This window comes from Rhinolophus sinicus, linkage group LG14 (assembly GCF_036562045.2).
Source record: "Rhinolophus sinicus isolate RSC01 linkage group LG14, ASM3656204v1, whole genome shotgun sequence".
Classification (NCBI taxonomy): domain Eukaryota; kingdom Metazoa; phylum Chordata; class Mammalia; order Chiroptera; family Rhinolophidae; genus Rhinolophus; species Rhinolophus sinicus.
The window spans coordinates 6,673,095-6,684,465 of NC_133763.1; the positions used below are offsets into that span (position 1 = coordinate 6,673,095).

General features: G+C 38.9%; 1 protein-coding gene across 1 annotated transcript in view; it reads right to left on the minus strand.

The window, feature by feature from the left end:
- The window catches only part of ZFHX4 (zinc finger homeobox 4), a 173,668-nt gene extending 162,500 nt beyond the window's left edge, over window positions 1-11,168 (minus strand). Inside the window, 1 exon segment of the mRNA XM_074319320.1 lies at window positions 10,927-11,168. The gene's annotated coding sequence lies outside the window, so the exon portion shown is untranslated.
- Between the last annotated feature and the right edge of the window lie 203 nt (window positions 11,169-11,371).

Below are 11,371 nucleotides of genomic sequence, written 5' to 3' on the forward strand. Positions count from 1 at the left end.
ACTCTCATCACCATCTTCTAATATGGCTCTTCTGGGTTAATGTGTTGTGAAAATTTGAGGAAATTTTTGTGTAAATATATGCACTTTAAGTAGTAAGACACCAACTTCATCAGAAGGAGAAAAGGGAAGCCAGAGTGGACGGGATCAGGGGGAAAAAAAAAAGACTAGCATTAACTAAATGTTGCTCTGGGGATTTAAGTAATTCTATTCAACCTCTGCCCCAGTGCAAACCGGCCAGCTGACTGTCTCTTAAAGGTCCCTTCCCCTTAGCATGAGCAGCTGGAACAGAACAGAATTTGTGAAGTGGCACAAATAAAGCCTCTCAGATAAACAGGGCTAATCAATCGGCCGGTCCATGGCTATTTCTACCCCAGGGTAGTAGTCCATATTTTATTCTCCATCCCTTAATTTCTTACGTTATTAAATGTCTCTAAATTCATTTTAGTGTGTGTGGGGGGGGGGGGCAGGGTAGATTGTCAAAACCTGTTTCACTCCGAGATCACTGTACGCTTCCATTAGAACGAAGCAAACTTTTCCCAACTATTATAAGACGTGAAATTCCTCAAGCTTCAAAGACAAGGGAGAGGGAAGCCTTTCCATTTAGCATGAATACCACCAGCCTTAGGTTAAGTGAGAACCCAAGTTCCAACTCCGTAGACCTTGTTATGTACACTATGGAGTTGACAGAGTAGGTAGTCGTTATAAGCTCGCCTCTCAATTCATCCAAACACACAGCCAATCAGCGTCAACCGTACTATAACAGACCTCTGGAAAGGAGGTCAGGCTTTCAGTAAAGTGCTATTCACTCTTGGACCATGCAAGGAGCTCTTTATTCCTGTTCTTATTGGCATCCGTCCCCCTTGCTAGAGCAAGAACAAAGCCAAGTGCTCGCGTGAGGGTTATGAATAAATCAGAGGTGAACCACTTTAAGGGCTACCCACAATTTCCTTGTTGACAGTGATCACTTAAACAGCCGTCGATGACCAGCAACTTCTGGCAAACCGTGATTTCTAATCTGCACCCTGCTTCATTGCGAGAACGAAATGACGCACCCCATTTTTCCTGCAAGTTGTCACCTTTCAGGCAATTCTGGTTCTATCTCTCGCCCCTTAGCTGTTCAGTCCCAGAGCAGCCAGCCCATCTGAGGGTCCTCATAAAAACCGTACCCACGAAAAATCTTCTTTGGCTGGGAAAAATTCCACAAATAAAAAAATATCTCCAGCATAACACCAATTAGTCTTATCTTAATATTATAGAATCTTTGGACATGGGAGGAGCTAAGTCAGCTAACGTGGAAAAACATGAAATGATTTGCTGAAGGGGACTCACACAAACACACACACACATTCAATCTCATCAGCTGTGCTATGTGGCTATGTGATATTTCCCAGGATTTCTCTGCGTTTCAGTCTCCTTATGGGTTAAACAAGGGAATTGTTCTATATCCCTTCCCACTGCAACAGTCTATGGTTCCAATATAAAAACCCACTTAGATTGTGCTGGAAGATAGTTTTCCCTATGGAATTTCCCAAGACAGACCTGGATGTTTTTAAGGTTGCATACTTCTTATCGGTACCTAGATGTCAAAAGGAGAGGCAGATTCCAGGAGCATGGTAAACTGAAGTTTGCTATTTATATTTCCAATTAACTATCATTCATTTTTTCCACTTACCCAATAGATACTTATTGAGGCTATTAATTGAAGAAACTTACCAAGGATTTGTCACCAATGTCTGTCACTGAGTACAGTGAGTAATCATATCTGAGGGTTGCCCTCATGGAGGCTGGAATTTTTTGAGGAAACACTTAAAGAAGCTTCATGAAAAATGCTGAGATGCTACTTGGTTTCTTATATCCTTACCCTATTATATTCAATAAACACTTAGCCTTAAATGGGCTTCAAATGAATCATCAAGTTCAGAGCCACTTATCAATGACCAGAACATAAGCAAGGCACACACTTTTGTTTTTAAGAAAAACTTTAACGAAGATATGTGTACCAAACATATAGAAAAACACAGCAAAAAAATCAAACTCCAAGCTGGAAAATTACAATCTAAATACACTTATATTTCCTATAAAAATATAAACAATAGCTTAGATGTGCACCACAGTGGGAAATTATTATGAATTAAAATTCAAAAAGAAAAACCATAATAGAAATCAATTTTAGTTTAGATGGTCCCAAATTGTTATTTATAAATATATCAACGTTTATAGTGAATTATCATCTTTTAACATGGGTAGTCCTCCACTGAATAGTACATAAATGTACTATTGGTGCAAAAGTAATTGCAGTTTTTGCAATTATTTTTAACCTTTTAAACCGCCATTACTTTTGTACCAACCTGAAAAGATAAAGGACCATGATCTCCTCCAACACAGAAGCCAGGAAGAGACTATTAACTTGGCTATAAAATCCCCCAAGAAAATTGAAGGGTTTTATAATATTGCTGGATTATTAACAATTGAATCTCTTCTCTAGGTTGGTATACATTTTGATGTACAGGGTACAATGTAAGAGTATCTGTATTCCTTTCGTGGCATATCAAAATATCATAACACCAAGTATATAGAAAGGTATTTCTATGGCATCTAATCCAGTCTGGGGAAATCCTCTAATTCAAAGGCTTTCAAGCAGCCTGGGTCAACGTCAAGACTGAAATAAGCTTTGTGGTCTCTTCTATTACTATATATAATGGACAGCCAGGAATCTTGAGTTCATGTGGATACACTGAGGTCTGAATTATTTAAAAACTGTTTCAGTTCTAATTTTCTTCTTAGAAAAGGACCCAGAAATGCATTAAATGTCTAGAAGCTCCTCAGAACCAAGGAGCGTGTAATGATGGAATGTCAGAGAATGGGGTGAAGGGCTGTCCACCCACAAAACATCTAGGTGTCAGTCATGAGAAAATATGGGAAGAAGGGTACCATCTATCCCCCCACCTCTCAGACACACCCATTGCCTAATTTCTAGTGCCTTCCCTGGGGCAGAGGGGAGAGGGGCACCTCTACTCAAAAGATTCATGCAAGTGTGCTTTATCAACTGCTCTTTACTTGAGCATTACATTAAAACCAGCGACTGAAAATAAACAGAAAGGGAACATAGGGTCGCAGGCCCTGTCACATTCACTTAGTTTAATCTTCACGACACTTCACTCTTAGGTAAGTTCTACAACAGCTCCGAGGAAAAGTTGAGGAATTGAGGAAACTGAGGCTCAGAAAGAAAGATGAAATAACTTGGATAAACTCATCCATGACAGGACGTTAACCCAGGTGTCTCAGAGAACCACCACAATTTCTGTTGGTCACTGTGTTGTCAACAAATGGAGTAGATTTTCAGATATCTACAACTCAAGTTAAAAGAAACGAACGGAAAAAGGAATCCAAAGTAAACAGAATGAAAAGAATGTCTGGTTTTAACTAAGTGTCATCCTGTCTATACACTCTGCTGCCTCTGGAACACCACACCGTTCTCTTTGTTTGCTTGCTTTATGCAGAATAGAAACTGTTTCTCTTAACACCATGTTGGTGATTATTAAGGATACATTTTAAGTCACTGAGATCATTAGTACTCATGAATCACAGACTCTTCTTGACCACTCAGAGCCCCGAGTCTAACTTCCTACTTAAGCAAAACTATGTTTTCAGGCACAGTGATAAGAAGCCATCCAGATGCTACGTGTCTCCTTATAGTCACAGAGAAACGCCTCTCTCACAGGAGACAGTGCTGGATCCCCACGGAGCTTCTCCTTTTCCTCTCTTCACTGTTTCCTCCACCTTCACATTCAGTCAAACCCCTTTCCAAGCAGCCCTAATAGCTGTGGGTACCATTGGTCCCTACAGTTGGGATATATGACTTCTTATCCTGATGTTTCCCTACCTTGCTGGGTGACTCAACGATTACATCTGAATTCCGGAGCCCATATTTGAAAATGAGCTCGTTGAACTGAATAAGTCTAAGGCAGTTTTCAGCTTTAGTATTTTGCGAGTTTCCAGTTGCCTTACCATCCGACCTGCTCTTCTGTGAAGCTCTTGTTAGCCAGTCCTTAGAAAAATGAAAGAAATTTAGTCTACAGGAGAAAATGTCACAAGCTACTCCTATGAATGCATCTAAAAAGTGAGACACTAACATGGAGAGAGGGTAGACGTGTGTGAGTCTGTGTGTGGGTGTGTGTACACACTTGTGCTTTGGATCTACTGAACCAAAAGCTTTGACTCATTCTTAATTAATTAGGGGGCTCAGAAAATTTTAAGTATTAATTGCCTCATTCCTAAATATATGGGGAAAAGGCCTAAAAGAACCGTATTTTAGAGAATCCACGTGAAGAGCCTTTCAGGTTTCGTGAAGGTACTTTGGGAAATGAACGGGTTTCTTCAGTTTCTGAAGAGCAGGCACCTTTTAAGATTCTCCATAAACTTCCCTGTTACGGAGTTTTGTTTTGTTGTTCGCCGCACGACCAGGTGGCATATACTAGCACATACGTTTCTGTATTTTAACATTGTTTGAGCTATGGATTTCCTTTCTTCTTTACAGTGAAGGAAAAGAATTTTATGGACAGTTATAAAATGCATATTTTAACCCAAAAGTCAATTTCCCCTGGTTAAAATGATTTAGATCTGAGTAAATACTTGCAGAACACTTTCTGTTTTTTACAGCTAGAACACAATGGAACCTATAAACTTTGTCTTTAGAGGTGCACTAATGGGTACCGTTCAGAAATTACCAACTGGCCCCTGTCCTACGCACAGGATGAGCAAACATAAGAAATGATCAATCATCTAAACATAGGAAGCTAGTGCATGAACCCCTGACCTGGATGACTAAAACACCTACTCAGGACACTTGTCTTGGACCATCAGGCCAAGATGACATATTAACCAAATCAAGCTGCTCAAATTCTTAAATTTTATTTATTTATTTTTTAATCTCTCGGATGTTCAAATGGCTAATTGCGTCAGAGACGAGCTGCTTACAAAAGATGGCTTTCGGGTCCCAGTGATTTTGAAGTTGTTTCTTCTGCAATCACTGTTTTTGCATATATTCAAAAGTGCCTGGAGATGGCAAAAATTGTATTTTCTTCACAAAACCTTTCAAAGAAAAGGGAAGTGGAGAGCAGCCATTCCTGGATACAGGATTGTATGTCAAATGTGAAACCATACCAAACTTTCAAGGCAACTTGTGAACCCCTGACACTAGGGAATTAACAGAACATCAAATCCAGCAAGATCACAAGGGGTACAATCCTTATGCAAGAAAATAATGCCATTGAGCCCTCATTAAAAGACCATTTTGTCCTTAGCCATCAAAGGCTGTGCGCACACTAAGATCTTGGTTATATCATCAGGGATAACTAAAACAAGTGCCAAGAGAAATTGTGCACTTAGTTCTCACATGTGTCCATCTGTTCACATATAAACATATATTCTGCTTTCTGTCTGATTCCTAAAATCTTGATATCAGAATACCCTGGGCTTTTGCCCATTTCCTAAGAATGCAGACATCACATAAGCTACTATTAACCCATGTGTGATCCACTTCCATGGTGGCTGGAAAGCTGCCAAGCACAACACATGGTGCTTGCTTAACAATGTCTTAAAATATAAATGAATTTATTTTTTAAATTAACACATTTTTCTTATGGAAATACCTTAATAAGCCCTTCTGCGTGTAAAAAAAAAAAAAAAAAAAAGCCTCCATGTGGATTTTTTTGTTCTTTTAAGACTTTTTGCAAGCATATCATAAAGTTAACCATAAAAGTTTCTGAAACAATCCAGAATTTCTTGACAAATTTTTAAAAGGACTCTAGTAAAGAATTTTGGTGACTTTATATAACAAAGATCAAACGCTTTTCCTTTACAATATTTTGTCCTCAAGAGGCAAAACACTTCTGATTTCCCAAGTTTCCAGGTAACCATCTTAATAGCACCACAGCCACTGAAGAGCTTAAATGATGAGGCAAACCGAAGTTCTACAACCTAGCAACAAAACAAGTTAGGTTCCTATCTGGAGGAATCCTTCAATCCAGATCTGGGGCAGCCTTTTAAATGCCTCATTTGTGGTGACTCAAAATTGGAAAGAGCTTGTTTAAAATGTATGCATATAAATAATTACCCACACTGCATTTGATTTACATATGGGGAAAAGAACCAGTGCCCACCTTGGGAAGTGTCTTAACACTTATAGTATTTTAATGGCCCCAAATTAGGGCTGAAGAAATATCACTGAGAACACCAGTTACAGAGAGAACCCTACTGCAAATGTTTCCAAGAGTGAACGTACAGTACGTGGCCACCTTTTAAAAGAATTATCTCTAAATGAAATACACAGTACACCTACAGAGCCACATGTGATGAATGAAATCCTAAGAAAATAACCCTGTGTCCTCTTCTGCTCTCTCCTCCCAGCCACAAAAGCTTCTAGGCCGCTTACAACAGTGCACATTGCCCAAAGTCAGAATACACAACTCTTTCCTGAGTGAAGTGTTCCACCAACTGAGACAGCTGTTCATAGCCAACGATGGAGGGGAATGAAAAAGCACCATCTATTCCATCATCAACTAAATTAAATATCCACACCATACTATTGACCTTTTCCGAAATCACCGTTTTTGCCAGCAAAGTAATATGAACTGTGTTACATGCCCAACAGCCAATATTTGGCCAGCCTAGCATGTTTCTGAAAACTCTTCAACATACAAACCTCTGTTTATCACCCTCTAGCTGCACTGTTGTCATACATATGACTTCCCAGTGATGATGGAAACTCGGGGCATCTTATAAAGTTGCTGAAATCTGACCCCCTGCTTGTTTTCTCAAGTCTTGGACAAACATAACTTTAGAGGGAGTAGAGCATAGGCCTAAAGAAAGAGGAGCCTGCATTTTCATCTCCCTTTCATCTGACTCATTCAGTCAGCCATTCAGGACCCTATTCAACGGAGCTTTTCATTATGCAAAAAAATGCTAATCCTTTTCCGATGCTTTCACACTTGTACAAACCCCCATTCCTTCAACTGAAAAGCAATTATATCAGTTTACCTTTCTGTCAAAAACAGGATTAATATTCCAATAACAGAATCTCCTTTCTTTCCCTATCTTTTGGCTTTAGGAAACGGGAGATTATTAGTAGAGGCATTGTTAGGAAAGAATACATTATTTTAAATATGATTCTGTTGACCAATAGGTGGAAAAAGGAGAATGATCAGAAGAGGAGAGAGTCCTTCAGTTACTGCAGAAACTCTTTTCTGTGACAGGACTAACCTTCCCCTTGCAGATGCCCAAAGAGAGTGAGAGTCACTCTGGCCTATTAATCAGAAACAAATTATGAAAGAATGTCGCTGGACTGGTTGACACGATCCCGTCTTGGGAGACTCAGGAACAGCCTCGTAACAATGCCCTCTTCATGGGTAATGAACAGCCATGACAAATGGGCCAGAGAAACTATTTATTTGCATATGCAAATTTCCACACAAGGGAGACATGTACAAACAAGTGTCATTGTAAGGTGGATTAGGCAAACAACGCTTTCTTTTTAGGACATTCTGCAGCCCAGAACATTAGTCAGCACAATTAAACCAGTCGCCATGGAGACTAATGAAATTTCACCATGGTATGAGTTAAATTAGATAGCTAGTTACGTGTTTCCACAATCCAACTTAAAATCCATTATTGTTTCAGAACAATACAGCAATTGTGTCTAGCTGATCTTTGCCAGCTCAACAAGCTCCTAAGTTGACAATTTGCATATGTTAATATAATTAAGCACTAATTACATGAAACTTGTACATATTCACAGGCACTTTCCTTGGGCTCTTTTCAGTTTGAACCTTGGCCAAGTCTTTAACCCTTAGAATGGTCTTAGAGGAAAAAGGAAAAAAAAAAAGAAAAAAAAAAAACTCAGCCTGTGGGTACAGCCCCAAGGCAACGCAGAGAGGCTCCTCATTTATAAGCACAAAGCTTAACCTGGATTCTCCTATTTCCAGCAACAATGACAGAAAATATTTGGTGCGTGTGCTAGGGACCAGGAATAAGGGAAAAGGCGGGGGTGGGGGTGGGAGGGCTGGATTAGTCTTTAAAGACTCATAACCAGTATCTTCTCAGAGTCAAGCAATGACATTTCAAGAAAATGTTAAGAAAAAATTTGCTCTCACTGACATTGTCGAACCTTGGGAGATGAAAATGGTTTGACAACAACAAAAATAGCAAGTAGGAAAGGAAAAAGGAGCCAGCAGCACCTAATGAGCTTTACATAAATATATGCAGAGGCAATTAAGCAATGTTAATTACTATGACAGCAGTTAATTGAATATAATTAGATATTTTAAGCCACTGAATAAAGCATAGTTAAGATTAATTTTATTGAGATTAATTGTAAATAAGGATAGATTAACTCTGTGTTTTGACAGGCATAAAAAGTAGTTGTACAAATTAAGCAGGAGCAGGACCACCAGTCCAAAAATCATATATTATTTTAATGTCACACCTCAGAATCATCTCCTCAATAAACATGACTTTTCAAACCCAAACAGACAGGAATCTTGAAGAAAAACAAACAGCTTGCAGAGATTAAAGAGCCTTTTGTCCTTTTTCATGTGCATTTCTTTTAACAGACTAAATTAAGCGAGTCTGGTGTACGTTTTTTAGGAAGGAACATTTCACACTGAATGGAAAAAATGTTCTATCACATATGAAATTCGTGCAGCTGTGCGGAACTTGGTCCAGATGGTTTTAGACTATAAAACACCACCAAATGATAGACAGTAGGCCTTCCCAAGATTATATGATAAAGTCACCATCTTTTATTTTGACCTCCCAAATTTCTGCTTTGTTTCATTTCCAAACAAGTCACATATTTTCTTTTCAAGTCGTGTTTCTCCAAGAGGGTTAAAAGAAATATTGTGCCTACTGAGTGCTAGAAATACATGTAGGAGTTGGAGAAGGCCTCCTTTCACAGATATCAGCTAAATCATTCAGCCACAAAATGCAATGATAGTTATGACAACAACGTATGCAGATGACAACACTTGATTAGGACTCTTACAAACAATGGTGTCTAGAAATATTTCTTAGGAAAATGCTACTAAATGAAAGCCCCTCCCAAATACTTTCACACCAAGCTAATTCGTGCCTAGTCTTTAAGAAAATTAACATAGTCCTCAAGAATGCTGAACAAATCACTAATAAGAAAGGCACTTCAATTGATTTTGAAATAACTCAATAGGTGATTAACATAATATTTTTAAAGCAGCAGCATGTATATGTGTGTGTGTGTGTGTGTGTGTGTGTGTAACAGAAGCATATATATTATATTTCCAATACCTCTGAGCTCTTAATTGAACAAGGGCTTTCTGCTACTGAGCCTGCCTCTATGCTGCCTCACAACTTGTTTAGGGTGCCCTTCGTCTTTATAACGAAAATCCTAAAATTGTCTGGGAAACAAGACTACGACAAGCCATTCTGCAGTGAAAGATTTTAAATCATCCAGCCTCTTCTAATAGACTTGAGACTTATTGAGGTAGAAACCATAAAAAATGAAGAAGGGAAATTTAATCCCTGAAATATTGATTTGCACATTAATATCATATAGGCAGAGGGCAATTTGGCTTCGTGGAGATGACACATTGTCGACCCTTGGTAAGGCAGAGCCAATCTAACTGCTGAACATGTCTGAATCTCAAGAGTTATTAAGGGCTCTCTTCTTGCCTTTATGACTTTTCTTCAGCCTACCAATGCAATCTTAAATGTATTATCTTTAAGAAATAATTGTAAAACCTCAGGGGTTTTCCAGTTAATGGAAGGGAGGCCAAACCACATCAGATTCTGAAATGCAACATTAAACCCTTGCAATCAACAAAACCACCTCAATTCCCATCCATCCAGTGCAGGATCTAATATTGTTATTAAAGATAATCAAATTTCATTGTGTAAATTTAGGCTCATGGTCAGAATGGAAGCAGTAAATTCTGCAATATTAAACAGCGATTTTCTCAGCCTCCTTTCTGGTTTCCTTGCTGGTGCAGCATCTTTTCGAATAATCCAACTAGCTCAAAATGAATGAACAGATTGGGGCTCATCTACTAAAAACTGCAAAAGATGACAATAGAGCTGAACAGGTTTTCTTCATTTTTAACTTCAAGTAGCAACTTTCACTTCCTAGACCCAGAACCCACTCTCCCTGTCTAACCCCACAGTTGGTGCTATGGCTTTGACTTACACAGCTGGTTTACGTGACCTTTCTTTGTTCCTTAGGTACATTTCACTTTTTTCAGATTTATGGTATTTCCCCCATATTTCATTGACTGTATCTTCATTGCCATAAAAATGAAAACACTTCAATATCAGCTTACTTTTTTCAATCTAAAAGCAACCAGCTACTGAGTAAGTACACAGTGATGCTCTCTCCCCAGTTTATGCCATAAATATTAAAACCGTTTCTTCTTTAAATAACTGTATAAACCTTATGATCCCCCCACTGAAGCCAGGTGCAAGAGGTTAAAACAGCTGGCTAGCCATCTTTTACTTTTGTGTGTCCTCCTGCTGACTGAAACCGCAAACGTTGAAAACTATCAAATATTCCCTGAAGGATGTTTCTAAGAAGAGGAAGGAAAAAAGAAAACCTTCATTTTCTTTAATATGCTCCTCTGTGGAGATAAAAAACAAAAACCAAAAACAAACAAAAAAAAAACAAAAAAACTCTAAAACACAATCAGTCACAGAGGTAGTGAAAGAATCGCGAATATCTCTCGTCTGTTGTATTCCAAGCATCATTTCCAACAACTTCTATGCACAATTGTTTTGATTCTTCAGTTAGAAAAAAGAAAAGAGGGGGAAAAAGAAAGAAAGAAAGAAAGTCTGAGCTCACTCTGTCAGTTTTGCCAGTAAATATAAAGTAAAACAAGTGTTGATGGCACCGAGAGTGTTACATACCCGGGCTGTGTTTTTGCATTGCTCTCAATGGAAGCGATCGATGCCCGTGTCACTGTCGCGTCCCAATCGCAGCCAAGTCTCAGCCTTAATCTAAGCAACACCCGAAAAGGCAGCGGCAGCCGCAGCCTCTCCCTGACTCTTCCATCCATCCACCCAACTAAAAATATAATACTACATATGAGCTTTAAGCACTCCACGTTTATAGGGATCAAGCCACTGAAAATCCAGGAGAACACAATAAAAAAAAAAAAAAGCCTCCTTCTGTCTCTTGTCTCTCTCTCCTCCCTCTCTCTTCCTCTCTCCTCTCTCCTCTCTCTGTCTCTCCTTTTGCCATCTACATGATCCTTGATTAAACATGGAACAGAGTTAATAAAAAAGGGGGGGGTAAGGACTCAAGGAGAGGAAATGCAACTGTCAGAAATCGGGACCGCCAGATTTCCTGGTA